This window comes from Panthera onca, chromosome A2 (genome assembly GCF_046562875.1).
Source record: "Panthera onca isolate mPanOnc1 chromosome A2, mPanOnc1 haplotype 2, whole genome shotgun sequence".
Lineage (NCBI taxonomy): Eukaryota > Metazoa > Chordata > Mammalia > Carnivora > Felidae > Panthera > Panthera onca.
Window position 1 is genome coordinate 153,368,874 of NC_138340.1, and position 16,696 is coordinate 153,385,569.

Here is a 16,696-nt window from a genome sequence, read left to right on the forward strand (position 1 = left end):
GTTAATCCTTCTGTACTTAAATATATACATCCTCACTATGAAGAATCAATAAAAATTACACATGCCTCACGTTAAATCAGGTCAGACTGTGCTGCCACGTGCATAAAAACATCTTTGTTTTCAGAGCTTTATGGAATTCTGGAGAGCAGATCACAGATTATGGACCGTAAAGACAAAAACAGTACAAGAAACTGCTTTGAGGGGAAACTTTAAGCCCTTGGTGATGCAATGTTACAAAACAAAATGTCAACTTGAGCGGGCCTCATATTCACAGCTGTGTAAGTAATAAAATGGACCTGGACCTGGAGACTGATCAGACAAAAGAAGAGAGGGAAGGTAACAGTTGTACGAGAGTAAGGATAGAAACGGCACCGATTTCATTTCCATGGAGCATTACTGGTGCTTGCTGAGTGCCTCTCAGAGGCCAGCACAACACTAAGCATCTAAAGATGCTCATGAAGCATGTCTTGATGCTTACTCATCCAGGGCTTATTTATGGGGCACCCCCAGTGCGTCAGGCCCTGTTTTAGGCTCTGCAGACACAGCAGGAAACACAACCAAGTCGCTGCTTTTTTTTTATTATTATTATTTTTTAATGTTTATGTATTTCTGAGAGAGACAGAGACAGAATGCGAATGTATTGGGGCAAAGAGGGAGGCACAGAATCCGAAGCAGGCTCCAGGCTCCTAGCTGTCAGCACAGAGCCCAAAACGGGGCTTGAACCCACGAGCTGTGAGATCATGAGGTGAGCTGAATTCAGACACTCAACCGACTGAGCCACCCAAGCGCCCGAAAGTCACGGCTTTTATGGAGCTTACGTTTTAGTGGAGATGGGAGAGACCAAAAAGAAACAAGTATTCAATTCAAAAGATAACGTCAAACGCCGATAAACTGAGAAGAGCAGCGTGAGCATATTATTTGGAGATTTAAAAAAAATTTTTTTAATGTTTATATTATTTTTGAGACACAGAGAGACAGAGCATGAGCAGGGGAGGTGCAGAGAGAGAGGGAGACACAGAATCCGAAGCAGGCTCCAGGCTCTGAGCTGTCAGCACAGAACCTGATGTGGGGCTCGAACCCTCGAACCCATGAACCGTGAGATCATGACCTGAGCTGAAGGCGGTCGCTCAACCGACTGAGCCACCCAGGCACCCCTGGAGATTTTGAAAGTAACCACAAAAGGACAAAATTAGTCAAGAGTAAGAACAAGGCTGCAGATGGAATGGAGAGGGAGGAGATTTGAGCACTGCTCTTTCAAACCCTTTGTACGACTTGATTTTTACAGTTTGTATCCGTCAGCTAATTTGAAGAAAATCAAACATTTAATTAAAACGACAATAAAATAAAATAATCTCAAAAATATTGACTGAGCAACTATGAAGTGCCAGGCAAGGCACTAGGCGCTTAAGGCACAAATTGGGCAAAACAGTGCCTGTTGTGGTAAACTCTAGCAGGACAGGCAAAAGTAATAATCCCAATATCAATGGCAAACAGATGATGCCCACTACGGGCAAATTTAAGACAAAACCCTAAGAAATAGGTATTATTGAAACCCTCGTTGTTATTGTTTGTCTGGTTTGCAGATTAGCAACCCGAGATGGGTAACACATTCAAGGTTGCTCACTAGCAAGTGGTAGAGAGGGGACTTGAATCCAGGTAGTGTGGCCCCAGAGCTGAGACAGTCTAGTCTCAGTAATCAAATTATTAAATAACCACGGGGACAAATGTGTCAGAACTAAGATGGGTACACTGAAGGAGAGAACACAGCTCTCTAAGTCGTGTCACTTGACTCCTTCTTGGGGAAAGAAGGCAGTATACACAGGGCAGAGAGAATGAGGGGGTGGGGAGAAAGCGGGCAGGATGAGGACATGATCTGCAGGCTGTATTAAGGACTGTGCCTTTATCACAAGAGCATCTGGGGCCCTTGACGGCTCTGAAGCAGGTAGGGTAGGGGTAAATGGCACAACTTGGAAAACATATTTATTTTTTTTAATGTTATTTATCTTGAGAGAGCGAAGAAGGGGTAGAGGGAGAGAGAGAATCCCAAGCAGACTCTGAGCTGCCTGCAGAGCCTGACAAGGGGCTCGAACCCACAATCCAGGAGATCACGACCCGAGCTGAAAACAAGAGTCTGATGCTTAACTGACTGAGCCACCCAGGCGCCCCAGAAAACACGTTACTAACTGCAGAGTGGACGCAAGGAGAGGCAATCCCCGCAGCAGACAGAGCAGTTCTGAGACCAGCACTGCGGCCCAGGCAAAAGACGAAATATCGTTTCATCGTTAATACCCCGTGTGACAAAACGGAAAGCACACATAAAGCCCGTTTGTGGCATAACGAAGTAAGAAGAGTGATGGTTTGATTTGCCAGCTGAATTAGCTATTTTGACAGAACACCATTCTTACTTGAAAAGAACAGCTGACACACTGTGGTTATTCAGACATAGGCATTTGGCAGGCATTTTCTCAGAAATGATCCAAATGATTCTGTCACTTCAAAGGAAAACAACTGACATTGTTTGTTGCCAGTGATGAAATTCTAACTCTCAAATAACAATTAACATTTTGGAAAACTTTTATGCGCCCACATGAACGTGACAGCTTCTCAATGCTAACAACTTTTCTGATGAGGATATTTCTGTGGGGATATTTATAAATGTGAGTTTTAAAAGTTATTGTATAATGAAATGGGACAGCATTTGGGAGATCTGCAAAACTCAATGAACCATTATTTCCCAAATGCCCAATGCATGATGTTATGAAGTCATGCTTGGGCAAATGATCCATTGAAAAGTACATGCTTAACCAAGGGATTTTAATGAAAAGGTCATTGATTTGGTTTCAGAGTCCACACTGCAACTAAGCTTTTAAAAAGTACTACTTGTTGGGGCACGTGGGTGGCTCAGTCAGTTAAGCGTCTGACTTCTGCTCAGGTCATGATCTCATAGTTCCTGGGTTCCAGACCTGCGTGGGGCTCTGTGCTGACAGCTCAGAGCCTGGAGCCTGCTTCGGATTCTGTGTCTCCCTCTCTCGCTCTCTACCTTTCCCTTGCTCACACTCTGTCTCTCTCTCTCTCAAAAATAAATAAACATTAACAAAAATTTTTTAAAAGGCCTATAGTATCGAAGAAAAATGTCCACAACTACTGAAAAGTCTAGTAAAACATTTTTCCTGGGATGAATCACTAAATTCTACTCTAGAATTAGTAGTGAATTCTACTACTGTAGTAGTGTTAGTTATTACACTATATGGTAACTAACTTGAATTTAAATAAAATTAAAAAAAAATTTTTTTCCCTTTCTAAAAACTAGTTACGTGAGACCAGATTTTCATCGTATATTTCAAAAAAAAAAAATAACATAGAGCAATGAGCTGAATGTAAAAATAGATATGCAAAAGACACCCAGCTGTCTTCTATTGGTCACACATTAAAGAGATTTGCAAAAGAAAGCAATCAGTGCTACTCTTCACGAAACTGTTTTGGAAAATACAGTACTTTCATAAAACGAGGTGTTTATACTAACATAATAAACAGGTTCATATGAATTTAAATGAGTTCACACACAAGCATTTTTAAATTTCTCAGTTTTAATGCCTAGTGTGGGAAATATTAGTAGATAGGATCCACATAAGCCAAAGCTCTTTGGGGTTCTCAATAATGTTTAAGAGTGAAGAGGCTTCTAGACCAACACATTGGTCCGCCACTGGCCTGGGGTTTATCAGCTCACTAGAACTGCCTCGACAGGGGACACCACAAACTGGGTAGCGTAAACAACAGAACTCATCGTCTAGGAGTCCTGGAGGTGGATGTCGAAGATCAAGGTGATAGGGGTGGGGCGTTATGATTCCTTCTGAGACTATGGGGAAGAATCTGTTCTATGCCTCTGATCTGGCTGCTGGTGATTCACTGGCCATCTCTGGGGTTCCTTAGCTACAGAAGCCTCTGGGATCTGACTTCATCTTCACATGTGTGTGTGTGTCTGTGTCCAAATCTCCCCTTTTAATACGGACATGTTGGTTGGGGGCAGGGGCCCACACTACTCCAGTAAGAGTATGACTTCATCTTAACTAATTACCTCTACAAAGACCCTATTTCCAAATAAGGTCACATTCTGAAGTGCGGGGTTAGGACTTCAACATATGAATGGGGGGGGCAGGTGGAGGACACAATTCGGTCTGTGACAAGGGGGAAGCAATGAAATCAGGCCTGAGTGTGGGAGACCTGAAAGGTTCCAAGGCAGGACAGAGGAGACGGACCAGGAACGGAGATCGAGGAGAACAGTCCGAAGAAAGAGAATTCGAGAGAAGTGTCTCAAGAATCGTGGAGGGCTCACACAACAGGAGAGCTGAGAAGCATCTGGAGGTGCCTGGTGACACTGATGGACCTCCTTTAGGGGCATGAAGGAGGCAGAATTCAGAGACTGGGGAACTGGGAAGTCACTGGCCGGTGAAGAAAGACAATACAGACAACTCTTCCAAAATACCAGGCTGTGAAAAGGAAGGAGGGAGCAGGGAAGGAACTGAGGAGAAAATTAGCCTCGTGGGAAGATTTCCTCTATTTTTTTCAAGGAAGACACAGTTAATAATCCAAGACAATTCTGTGAGCTCTAGGGGCCCAGCACGTGTAGAAACTGGCAACTTCTACTTTTCCTTATCTTTTAGGTGCTTGTGGCACAATCACCTTGAATCCCATAAAGGTATCTTTTACATCTCTCTGCAAGTGTCCCGACTGAGCTCGGTATCTTACACGCAGGATTTCATAGCATCGCTGACTCATGCAAGGTCAGAACGATTCAAGTGCGAGCACCCACAGTCCAGGTGGTCTAGGACCAAAGTAAACTTCCCAGATTCTCTCCTGTGATCTCAACAGTGGAGGAAGGAGAGAAAAGGGGAGAGGAGAGCCCTTCACAGTGATGAGCCTCAAGAGGGTTTCCGGTGACGGGCAGAAAAGAGCCAAAGACTGAGTCCTGACCACTCACTGGCCTGAAAGCATCCTTCCTCATTTATTCATGTAAAGATTTTATTTTCTTTTTAAGTTTATTTATTTACTTTGAGAGAGAGGGCCAGCAGGGGAGGCATGGAGAGAGAGGGAGAGAGAGAATCCCAAGCAGCCTCCGCACTCCAAGTGCAGATCCCCACACGGGGCTGAAACTCACGAACCGTGAGATCATGACTTCAGCCCTGATCAAGAATAGGATACTTAACCAACTGAGGAACCCAGGCACCTCTCAACCCAATGCTTTAAAGGAAAATGACACTTACAGTTGGCACGAGGTCTTGAGGGAAACAACCCCCTTAGAACAGAATCAGTCCCCTAAGGCCACCTGTAAGAGTACTGTTTTGGACATTTAGTGGTTTCGTACCACTACTCCTGTTCTTTAGACAAGTCTGGGGCACAATGCCAGTTTGGGCCACTTTACACTTGTCTGGGCAGGTCTCAGGCGAGGCACTTTTGTGCCCGAGGACATTCTATAAGGTGGCTCTTGACCAGCTAAAGAGGCGAGCACTCCCTGTACATCTCTTCAAAGTGGACATTCCTTTAAACAAAGGGCCCCCTTTGTCCCTGTATCCCTCTACCGGGGATTAGGAAGATACTGTGCACGACCACATGTTCAGCGGTACAGGATCAACTTTCAGGAGATCATTATAATTTAAAAAATGAAAAGGGGTAAGTGGAGAGCAAGCTAAAATGCTTGCAAGGAATTTAATCCAAAAATAAAATTGTAGCTGCAGAAGTAACAACCTGATTCTCCACAGCGTCTGATTTTTCTGAACTGAATTCCAGCCAGATGACCTTCCTTCACATAATTGATTTTAACATCCACTTACCTAGCAGTTCCCACCACTGGCCAGGCACTGACCCCACCACCCACAAACCTTCACAATATGCGTTAATGGAGACAAAGTACTAGAGACAGAGAATGGCTTGAGGTTGCTAAAAAGAGAGGGAATGACATTCAACTCACACACACACACACACACACACACACACACACACAAATGCAATTTGTTGACAGTAATGTCCAAGATTCACGTCATCAGCACACTGAAGTCAGTGTTCTCTGTGCTGAAACCAGAATCATCTCCTGCCGCGTACATTCCCTTTCCCTCCTGGCCGTGGACTCCCTCCAGTGAGTGTCAGAGGGAACAATGGCGCACATCCAACATCAGGTGGGTCCTCACGGATGGTCTACACCTTTCTGTCCCCCAGATCATGCCCTAAAAAAGAAAGAGCCCTCCAACGTCTCTCACTGACTGGCACACTCTCTTCTCCCCTCCATCTCATCTCACCTCCTTCCCCTCAGCACAAGGCTGAGTCTCATTCCTTAGGAGAAGACCCTCCATCATGGAACTCTCCCGCGTCCTTTTTGACTGACTGGAAGTGAGATATAGGAAAATAAAATTTCATCATGAAGAGAAGAGAACGCCTCAACGTTTGTCATGGATGCGTTTTACCCATCAGATCTCCAAATTTGTCACTCGGGAGCCTCCCCAGTTATTTTTCTGTAATAATACTTTCCCCCAAATCCACTGGTGAGGCTCTTTTCAGCACAATTCCCACCTCTAGTTTCTTCTCCATTTAATATACTGTGTTGAGCAGAGTCACAGAATTGTACCCCTGGAGGAAAACTTTGAGATCCTCTAGTCCAATCCCCTTGCTTTAGGGTTGAGTAAACGACCCCAGGGGGTGAAGGGATGTGCCTAAGTCCTGCAGCAAATTAGTGGCAGAGCCTGACGCAGAATATGTGCTCCTGATTCTCATGGTCTCTTCACAGCTTTCCTGTTTGTTTCTCAAAGGACATAACATCCCTTTGTATCAGGTACTATATGTAGCAGAACCAGTTTATCCCCTCTGGAGAGTCCTGGGGACCCCAGACAAAGATTTTCTCACAGAGGATTGAAGGCAACATTTCCCTGGATTTTTCCCCAAGTGACTCCCTCCCAGAGAACCCCCACCACATCTCTTGGGAAGCATCATCACCAAGGTTACGTGACTTCCCCCAAGGTCACACAGAGGGTGACAACGTGAAAAGGGAACCCAGGACTCCTGACTCAGGGCTGGTTGTCCAAGCCACAGGCAGCCTGGACAAGAGACAGATGGTGAAGGAAGGTTACAGAAGAGACCAGAAGACACGGCCGGAGAGAAGAAGCTGGATACCGGGAAGGAAGGCCAACAATCTCTGACTCGGCTCTCTGGTCCTTTTTACTTTTCACATGGACAAACTGGAAAAGAAAAACTGGCTGAGTGTTTACTACAAACGTGTAGTTTATTTCCCCAAAACCTTAGCTTAAAATTACTCTTTGAGAACACACATCTCTGTTTATTAAACACAAAATGAATCTGACCACACGCAGTGTTGTGCCAACAGAAATATTTTGTACAAATGGTAAGGCTGGGAATGAAGGAGCCAGAAATAGCCACTCATAGGGCGGCAGAGCTGAACAGGACCTGCCCTCCTACTGTTCATTAACTTCACCTTAAAATGCCCTTACCTGTTTGATGCTAGTTACTCACTAACTTTTCTAACAGGTAGAGCTATCCCACAGTGGAACTGGCTGCCTTAACAATTGGTAAGAAGCCTGCTACTTGAGGCATTTTAGCAGAAGTCCAAGTCACAACCTTGAGAGCCAGGAGAAGTCAAATGCAGCCATACCAAACTCTCTAACTTCTCCTTTCATTGCAGGAGAGGATCCTTACTAGGTTAAGGATTGGGCCAGACGGCTTCTAGATCCCTTTCCAACATTGAGAGTCTATGGGGTTTTTTTAAATTTTTTTTTTAATGTTTACTTATTTTTGACAGAGAGAGAGACAGAGCATGAGCAAGGGAGGGGCAGAGAGAAAGAGGGGGACACAGAATCCAAAGCACACTCCAGGCTCTGAGCTGTCAGCACAGAGCCCGATATGGGGCTCAAACTCACAGACTGAGATCATGACCTGAGCTGAAGTCGGACACTTAATGGACTGAGCCACCCAGGTGCCCCAATACAACTTGAAATTTGATTAAGATTTTTCTTTAATGCAACCAAGGATTTCCTGACATTGAAAATTTTCCCACACAACCAGATAGGTACTGTTAAATGTAGTCTATCTGCTTTGTTGTGACTGTATTGCTTTCCTGTGAAATATCCTTTTTTAAAATATATTAATTTGAGGGGCACCTGACTGGCTCGGTCGGTAGAGCATGCAACTCTCGATCTTAAGGTTGTGAGTTCAAGCCCCCACATAGGTGGTAGAGATTACTTAAAAATAAAATCTTTAAAATAAATGAATAATTAAATAAAATGCATTAATTTGATTTTATTGCCTGATTATAAGAGTAATATGTGTTCACTGCAGAAAATTTGAAAGACCCATAAAAGTGTAAAGAAGAAAATAAAAATTGTCTCAAAGTGTTAATTCTAGATATGGCTACTGCTGACATCTTGATAGGATGCTTCCCAAGCTTTTTCTTTGCCTATGCATGTGTAATAAATAGCTGGAATCCCACTGAATATATAGTTTCACATCCTGCTCTTTCTGCTTTGTATTATATAGCAAGTGTTTTTCCAAATCATTAAATATCAAAGGAAAAAAATATATCATTCTAAAACATCATTTTAGAAGCTATCTTTGGGCACCTGGGTGGTCCAGTCGGTCAAGCATCTGACTTTGGCTCAGGTCATGATCTCATGGTTCATGGGTTCAAGCTCTGCATCAGGCTCTGGGCTGACAGCTCAGAGCCTGGAGCCTGCTTCAGATCCTGTGTCTCCCTCTCTCTCTTCCCCTCACTTGCTCACACTCTGCCTCTCAAAAGTAAATAAATGTTAAAAAAAAATTTTTTAACAGATAGAAGCTATCTTTTATTCCGCTATAAGGTGCTTCTAGGCTTACATTTTCACAAATATTATAATGTTGAGGTAGAGAATCTTGGATATACATTTTTATGCTCATCTCTATTTCCCTGGGGAAAAAAAATTTCCAATGAGCCTCACATAGAAAGAAAGGTGACTAAAATAAATTAACCCTTACAAAGTCTACAACTTAGCTACAAATAGCCCAATATCGGAGACTAGACATATGGTAACACAATGTTGTTGGCCCCAAGTACCTGACTGAGGCAACCCAACCAAAACAAAAAACAAAAAAACAACAAACAACAACAACAAACAAAAAACCCCATGACTCATCCTACTTATTTTTACAATATGTGTAATTGCAATTGTGCACACAATAAAAATAACCAGGTACATAAGGAAACACAGCAACATGGATGAAAACCAGCAGAAATAATAGACAAAAGAAACAGATCAGTGGGGGTGAACAAATATTAAAGTTATAAAACAGATTTTTAAAAATTATGGTCACTCTGTTCACAAACATGAAAAATGAGACTGTATAACAAAAAGTTATTTCATAGCGGACAAAATGGAAATTCTAAAACTAAAATAACTGAAATTAAGAACCCAATGGGAAGGGGCACCTGGGTGGCTCAGTCGGTTAAGCCTCCGACTTCGGCTCGGGTCACGATCTCGCAGTCCGTGGGTTCGAGCCCCGCGTCGGGCTCTGGGCTGATGGCTCAGAGCCTGGAGCCTGCTTCGGATTCTGTGTCTCCCTCTCTCTCTGCCCCTCCCCCGTTCATGCTCTGTCTCTCTCTGTCCCAAAAATAAATAAAACGTTAAAAAAAAGAACCCAATGGGTAGTTATAAAAATAAATTAGACACAGATGATAAGAGTTCTAATAAAAGATAGGTGGCTCAGTTGGTTGAGCATCCAACCAGGTCACGATCTCACAGTTCATGGGTTCGAGCCCCACGTTGGGCTCTGTGCTGACAGCTCAGAGCCTGGAGCCTGCTTCGGATTCTGTGTCTCCCTCTCTCTCTGCCCCTCCCTGCTCCCACTCTGTCTCTGTCAAACATGAATACGTTAAAAATTTTTAAAAATATATAGGGCTGAAGAAAATATTCAGAATAAAGCCCATGAAAACAAAAGGATAGAGAATAAAGGAAATAGTAAGAGAATTAGAGTCTGCAGTGGAGAGAAAAGAATGGGACGGTAGTATTTGATGGCCGACGTCTCAGCACTGATGAAAGACCTCAAACTCCATATTCACTTGTCTACAAACGTCAAGCCAGACAATTAAAAAGAAATCCATACTTGAACACACTGTAATAAAATTTCTGAAAACCAAAGACAACACAAGAATTTTACAAACAACCAAATTACTTATAAGGGAGGGCAGTTAGATGGACAGTTCTCAACATAAACAGTGGGAGTCAAAAGAAATAGAATCATATTTTTAAAGCACTGAAAGAAAATATCTGTCAACCTAGAATTCTACATTCAGTGAAAATAACTTTCAAGAATAAAGGAAGATGAGAACATATCGTGACGAACAAAAACTGACAGCATTAGTCACTCCACTGAGGGAATACTTAAGAAGCATCATAAATGGAAGACCAGACATGCAGAAATGAATCAAGGAACAATAAATTGGTAAATATGTGGATAAATTTAAGTAAACATTCACTGAATAAAAAAGTAATAATGAGGGGCGCCTGGGTGGCTCAGGGGTTAAGCTTCAGCTTAGGTCATGATCTCACAGTTTGTGAGTTCGGGCCCCACGTCAGGCTCTGTGCTGATGGCTCAGAGGCTAGAGTCTCCTTCGGATTCTGTGTCTCCTTCTCTCCCTGTCTCTCCCCAACTTGTGCTCTGTCTCTGTCTCTCAAAAATAAATAAATGTAAAAAAAAAAAAAAGTAACAATGAGTTACCAAGTTAAAAAGATATGTATATAGTTAAAATACATGACTGTAATGATAGAACAATCAGGAATGGACAGGTAGAATTAAAGTTCCAAGCTCTTCCCATTATTTGGGAAGATGGTAAAAGTATCAATTAATATTAGACTTTGATAAAGACAAGAATACATGTAGTAATCTCTAAAAAAAGGGAATAAAAGACTCAACCCAAAAGTGGTGAGCAAAAAGAGAAAAGAGATATAAAACAGATGGGAAGGGGCGCCTGGGTGGCGCAGTCGGTTAAGCATCCGACTTCAGCCAGGTCACGATCTCGCGGTCCGTGAGTTCGAGCCCCGCATCAGGCTCTGGGCTGATGGCTCGGAGCCTGGAGCCTGTTTCCGATTCTGGGTCTCCCTCTCTCTCTGACCCTCCCCCGTTCATGCTCTGTCTCTCTCTGTCCCAAAAATAAATAAAAAAAAAAAAACAAAAAAAAAAAAACAGATGGGAAAACCAAAGAGCACTTGTAAGACAGAACTTCAAATCTAAACTGATCAGTAAACACATGCCAAGGTAAACAGATTAAGCGGCCAAATTAAAGACGAAGACTGTAAGACTGGGTTGTTTGTTTTTTTTTTAAGTCCTACACTGTGTTTTTATAAGGTATACTTCTAAGACATAATAAGAATTTAGAAAAACTCAAAGACATGATGGGAAAAGATTCAGCATGCAAAACTAAGCAAAAGAAAAGTGGTATAGTAACATCAGACAAAGTAAACTTGATGGCATAAAGTATTACTAGGGATAGAGAGGGGTATTTCAAAATGACTTTTTAAGGAAGGTTCAGTTCACTGGGGTGTCAATTCTATATTTGCATGAGGCCTAATTACAGCCTCCAATATTTACTACGAAAACAGACAAAACTACAAAGCAAAGAGAGAAACCCACAATCATCTGTCTCCGTACTCAACTGAATAAGCAGACCAGACTTTTAAAAACAGGAAAAATACAGGAGATGTGAACCACACAATTAGCACTCCTGATGTGATGGACTTACACGGAACACTGAACCCCACAACTACATGACACATTCTTTTCAATCACTGCCAAATATTTACCCAAAAAATGGCCATACGATGGTTGTTAATGAATAGCAAAACACAGAAATCATCAAAGTATGTTCACAGATTGCAGGGCAATCCAAGAAAATGGGGGCAGGGAGGGGATGAGATCCAGGACCCACATGGAAGATGGCTTTAGCCAAGAGGAAATCCCATCCTTCTGTTAACCCCACTTCTGTCTGGTACAAACAGAAGCATTAATGCAGATGAATGAATTATCCTGGGAACTGTTCAGAAATGGTTCCAAATGGAGGGCTCTAGACCTTGTTCACCTTGTTACTTTGATCAACTCTATGGCATGATCTCCAGATTGGACTTCATTTTTCTTAAAAGTGTACTCCAAATCTCTCCAAATTATAGAGCCATAACGGAACAGCAGTGAGTGTGGTTAACTAGATCCTGCTCAGGTGAAACTACATGTTTCAGTCCTGTGAGCAGCTGGAGATTGGCAATTATTTTGTGAAAACACATTTGGACAAAGCCCTCTGCAGGAAGAGCTATGGACCTATCTCTGGTCACAAGTTAGAATATAGCAGGCATAGTTGTATTTGGGGCCAAGATTCTCTTCAGGACAGGTTAATTGGAAATGAAAGCCCCAAGTTCATTTAAAATTTTTTAACGTTTATTTATTTTTGAGAGAGAGAGAGAGAGAGAGAGACAGTGTGCGAGCAGGGGAGGGACAGAGAGACAGGGAGACACAGAATCTCAAGCAGGCTCCAAGCTGTCAGCACAGAGCCCGACTAGGGGCTTGAACCCACAAACCGTGAGATCATGATCTGAGCCGAAGTCGGACGCCCAACACCCAACCAACTGAGCCACCCAGGCTCAGTTCAAAGCCCCAAATTCAAAGACAGTAGTCTCTTCCCAGAGATGGAAGGGATGGGAAAGGGGCCTATCAGAATCACAAGGGAAGCTTCCTTAACATAAAATATCCTACCCATAGGAGGCCATTCCAGCCCACAGAATGCTGGGTTTCAGTCTTTTGGCACAGGGAACACTGTGCCCCCTTCTTCTCTTTTTTTACATGCAATGTTAACAGGGAAAGCAGATAAAATCGGAGGCACTGAGGGCCATGGAATCCCCACCCCTCTGGCCAATTCCATCCCAATCACCACCATGGAACCTGGCCACAAATATTTTAGCCTGGACTTTTTTAAAAGTATGTGTAACCAAACACCTATCTTAACTATTAAAAAAAAAAAAAATCTTGAGGAGGTTCCTGCAGAACGTCTAGCTTTAAGCAATCAACTTCCCCATACGCTCTCCAAAGCAAACCTGATATAAAATGTATGGGAGAAGTTGCTAGGTGAGGCAACCAGCTGCATGGAGTTATTACAGACCTGTTCTTTTTTTAAAAACAAAAACAAAAAAAAAACCAGCTAATAGTGGTGACATTTCTGAAAATAGTTGCTATGCAGCCCTTCCTTTGGGAATTAATGAGTTAGCAGACACCAGTCAAGCCCTTCCTATTTTAGGATAATAAAATCCTTTCATCTGCTAAGAGAATGTTTCTCTTTGAATTGACTCGAAACATCTAAAACAGTCCCCAGTCAAACAACAGTGGGTTAAAAAGGAGAGAGGGGACAGATTACTGTTCTTGCCCTCTCCATCTACTAGATCCAGAATTATTTTCATTGGCACAATTTGATACGATGCTGTCAGCTTAGATCAGGGGTGTCACTCAAACCACTGTCACTACCACCCTAGGCCGGGCTTTCCATGTCCCAGGCTGTCATCATTTTGGAGGGACACGCCCCGCTCACATCAAACATATGAACATGCACCCAACCTCCTACACTCAATTGTTTCTGTTTCCATATTTAAAACGAATTATATAAAATTTGCTTTTGAGAAAAAAATCTTTTCTTCTCGAATGCACAGGCTGCTGTTGTTGTTGTTCATATTTCGGCTGAGAACCTCTTTTCGTGAAGGTCTCCAACATTTTTGAGATCCTTGAAACTCTCGTTGACCCCACACATTGCTGTCATCTCTAGGGCCCACTGGATAAATCAGCCCTCGTCTATGAAGCTCAGTGTGGGGTTTACCGTGAGGAAAATGTCGAGAAGAGTGTCCGTCCCATTAAGGAATGTCATCTCTGTGAGAACCCAAGGAGAAAATGTCTCTCTAGTCTGGTATCAGGAACTGTTGTATTCACGCTGTTTTGGGTTTTTTTTCATCTTGTGAGCCCATGAATCATCCACGTGACCATGTTACCCTCTTCCCACTGACCACCACAAAGCTTAGAAAACATGCATGCCATTTTGCGCTCTAAACTCATTTATATATTTCCTACCCTAACTTTCTCTTCGCCTCATTTCTTCCCACTCATTTCAAATTTATTTTATCTAGTTTAATTCATCCTATGTAAGCTTCCTTAAGCCCTTTTTAGACCAAGGCAGGATATAAATAAGCCAATACGTAAATAACATTATTTTTTCCCCTAAAACTGCCTTTGTCCCATATTTTCTAAGTGCAAGGACCCTTCCGTCAAAAGGGTAGTTAACATTCACTGAGTACTTACTGCCTTCGGCCGGCAGCACCGTGTGAAGCACTTCGCATGGATTACTTCATTAAGTCATCAAAGCAAGTCATGAGATAGACCCTCTTCCTTCTCAGACAAAGAACCTGAGGCTTGGATGTATAAAGTAACTTGCCAGGGCCACTTGGTCAAGAAGAGCCAGGCTAGAATTCCACCCGAGGCTGGCCTCATGGCCACCCAGGAACCCCAGCTGGAAACTGTGTCTTCACTCAAGATGCCACTCCCCGGGTTCCCTTCTGTTGAATTAGCCAGCTAGATGCCTCTTGACTCTGTTCCCCTCTTCTCTATCCTTAGTCCAACTTTTAAATTCAGGGCTCTTTCCATCTCTGGCTGGGATTTTCTTTTTTTTTTTTTTTTTTTTTTTTTTTTTAAGTAAGCTCTACACTCAACACGGGGCTGAAACTCAAGATGCCGAGATCACGAGCTCCATGCTTTACCAACTGAGCCGGCCAGACACCCCATCTGGCTGGGATTTTTGCAAAAGCTTCTGAGAGGATCTTCTGAATCCAGGCCTGCCCTTGGTGGATTGTCCTCCATGTTTCTGAAATATAATGGTATCCACATGTACAAGTTCCCTACAAGGTGCCCCAGTTGTAAGACAGAGTCCAGTTTGCTTCGTCTGGCATTCAAGACCATTTACAGTGTGCACTTAGTCAAACCAAACACATTGTGACCCCACCCCGTGCTTCCAAGATGGTAATTACTCCCCGGACAAGGGGCATACGTTCGTTCATGTCTCGGAGGTTCTGCACACCCTGTTCCCTTCTCCGGTACCTAGCGGACTACACAGCTTTCAAGTTTCAGGTCAGAATGCCATCTTTATTTTGAAATGTTCACTGAGTCCCCTCGTCCCCAACTCTCCTCCACGATTTTCCCATTCTTTGTAGAGACTTCCTCACCATACTTATTTCATTGTGTTGTCATCGTTTGTTTGTCCATCTCCCTTACTGGACCCTGAACTCCTTGAAGACAGGAGCTGTGTTGCCTTACCCACTTCAGATCCCTCTGCCACACCAAAGGCCCAGCACATAGTGGCTACTACTCAATAACTGAATGTTCAACCAAGTGGTAGGTCTAAATTAGATTTTTGTACCTGCAGATTAGCCTTCTTAAAGCACTTCCGCCCCCAGCTCTCAAGCCCAAAAATACAGGGCCGCCACTAAAGTTCGTACCTTAGGGCAAATTAGAAAACAATGCCTCCTCTGAGCTGATGTATTCCAATACACAGTCCAATACAAAGACACCTTTCCTCTGAGCTTACACGTGGCTTACATGTCCTTCCGCATAGCTTCGAATGAGCTAGACTTTCTCTCTCACTCTCTTGACTGAACCAATTTTTGTACAAGAAAATAGTGCATATATCTATACATGGCAGGCCTGCATGCACACAGACAATTCTCTTGCCCTTGTGCATGCTATTCCTTTTATTTGAAAGGCCATCCGCTCCCATCTGTGTATGCAAACTTTAATACCCAGCCCAAATGTCACCTCCCCTGTGAATGCTTCCCCCATACCTCTCAGGCAGATTTAACCACTCTCTCTTGTGTATTTCCACAACTGCCGAGGATACTATATTGGAGTCTTACCATACAGCATCACAAGTCTTTCTTTACTACTTGGTCTCACTGCTGGCCCATGAGTAGGATCAAGAGTAGGATCATGCCAGGCATCATTGAATCCCGGGTATTGAATCCCAAATACCTAGAATGATGCCTTTCATATAAATGGTGGGTATTCAATCAAAGTTATTACTTGGTTCAAAATCTTTACAAAGCCTGTTTTTGCCTACTGATTCTTTCAAACTCCCCAGCCTGGCACTCCAATCTGATAGCCTCATGGCTATCCATTCACATACCCACCTCACCTTCCTCTGGTCTCCTCCCCTATCTGCACTCTAGCCACAGTGGACTCTCGAGCACCCCTTCTCTCTGGACCTTTACTCCTCTGTTCCTCCTGCCTACAGTGCCCTCCTCTTCTCTTTGCCTGTCAAAATTCCATTCATCCTTTAAGGCCCAATGCCAATGCCATGTTTTTCATGAAGCATCCTATCAGTAAATGTGGCTTCTTGTTGCTAAGAACCAAAGTACTTTGTCCTTCTGGAGTCATTCCTGAAACATTACTGTGTTTCAAAGAGGTGTGTTTGTAATAAAAGCACTTTGAGGGCAGGTGTCCCAGACGTTAGCATAGTGTGGTGCACACAGTAGGTTTCAGTAAAAACTGGACTAAAGAGAAGAAGGAATCCAGTGCTCCACCTCAAATGGAAGAGGCAGCCAGCTCAATTTCAAGGAACCAGGAGAGCACAAAACTTCTCTCCTGTCCTCTT

The 16,696-nt window shown here is 43.1% G+C and overlaps 1 protein-coding gene across 1 annotated transcript in view; it reads right to left on the bottom strand.

Annotated features, from left to right (window-relative positions):
* Positions 1–16,696, bottom strand: part of ATP6V0A4 (ATPase H+ transporting V0 subunit a4) — a 95,306-nt gene that overhangs the window by 78,302 nt on the left and 308 nt on the right. The gene's annotated exons all lie outside the window — the stretch shown is intronic.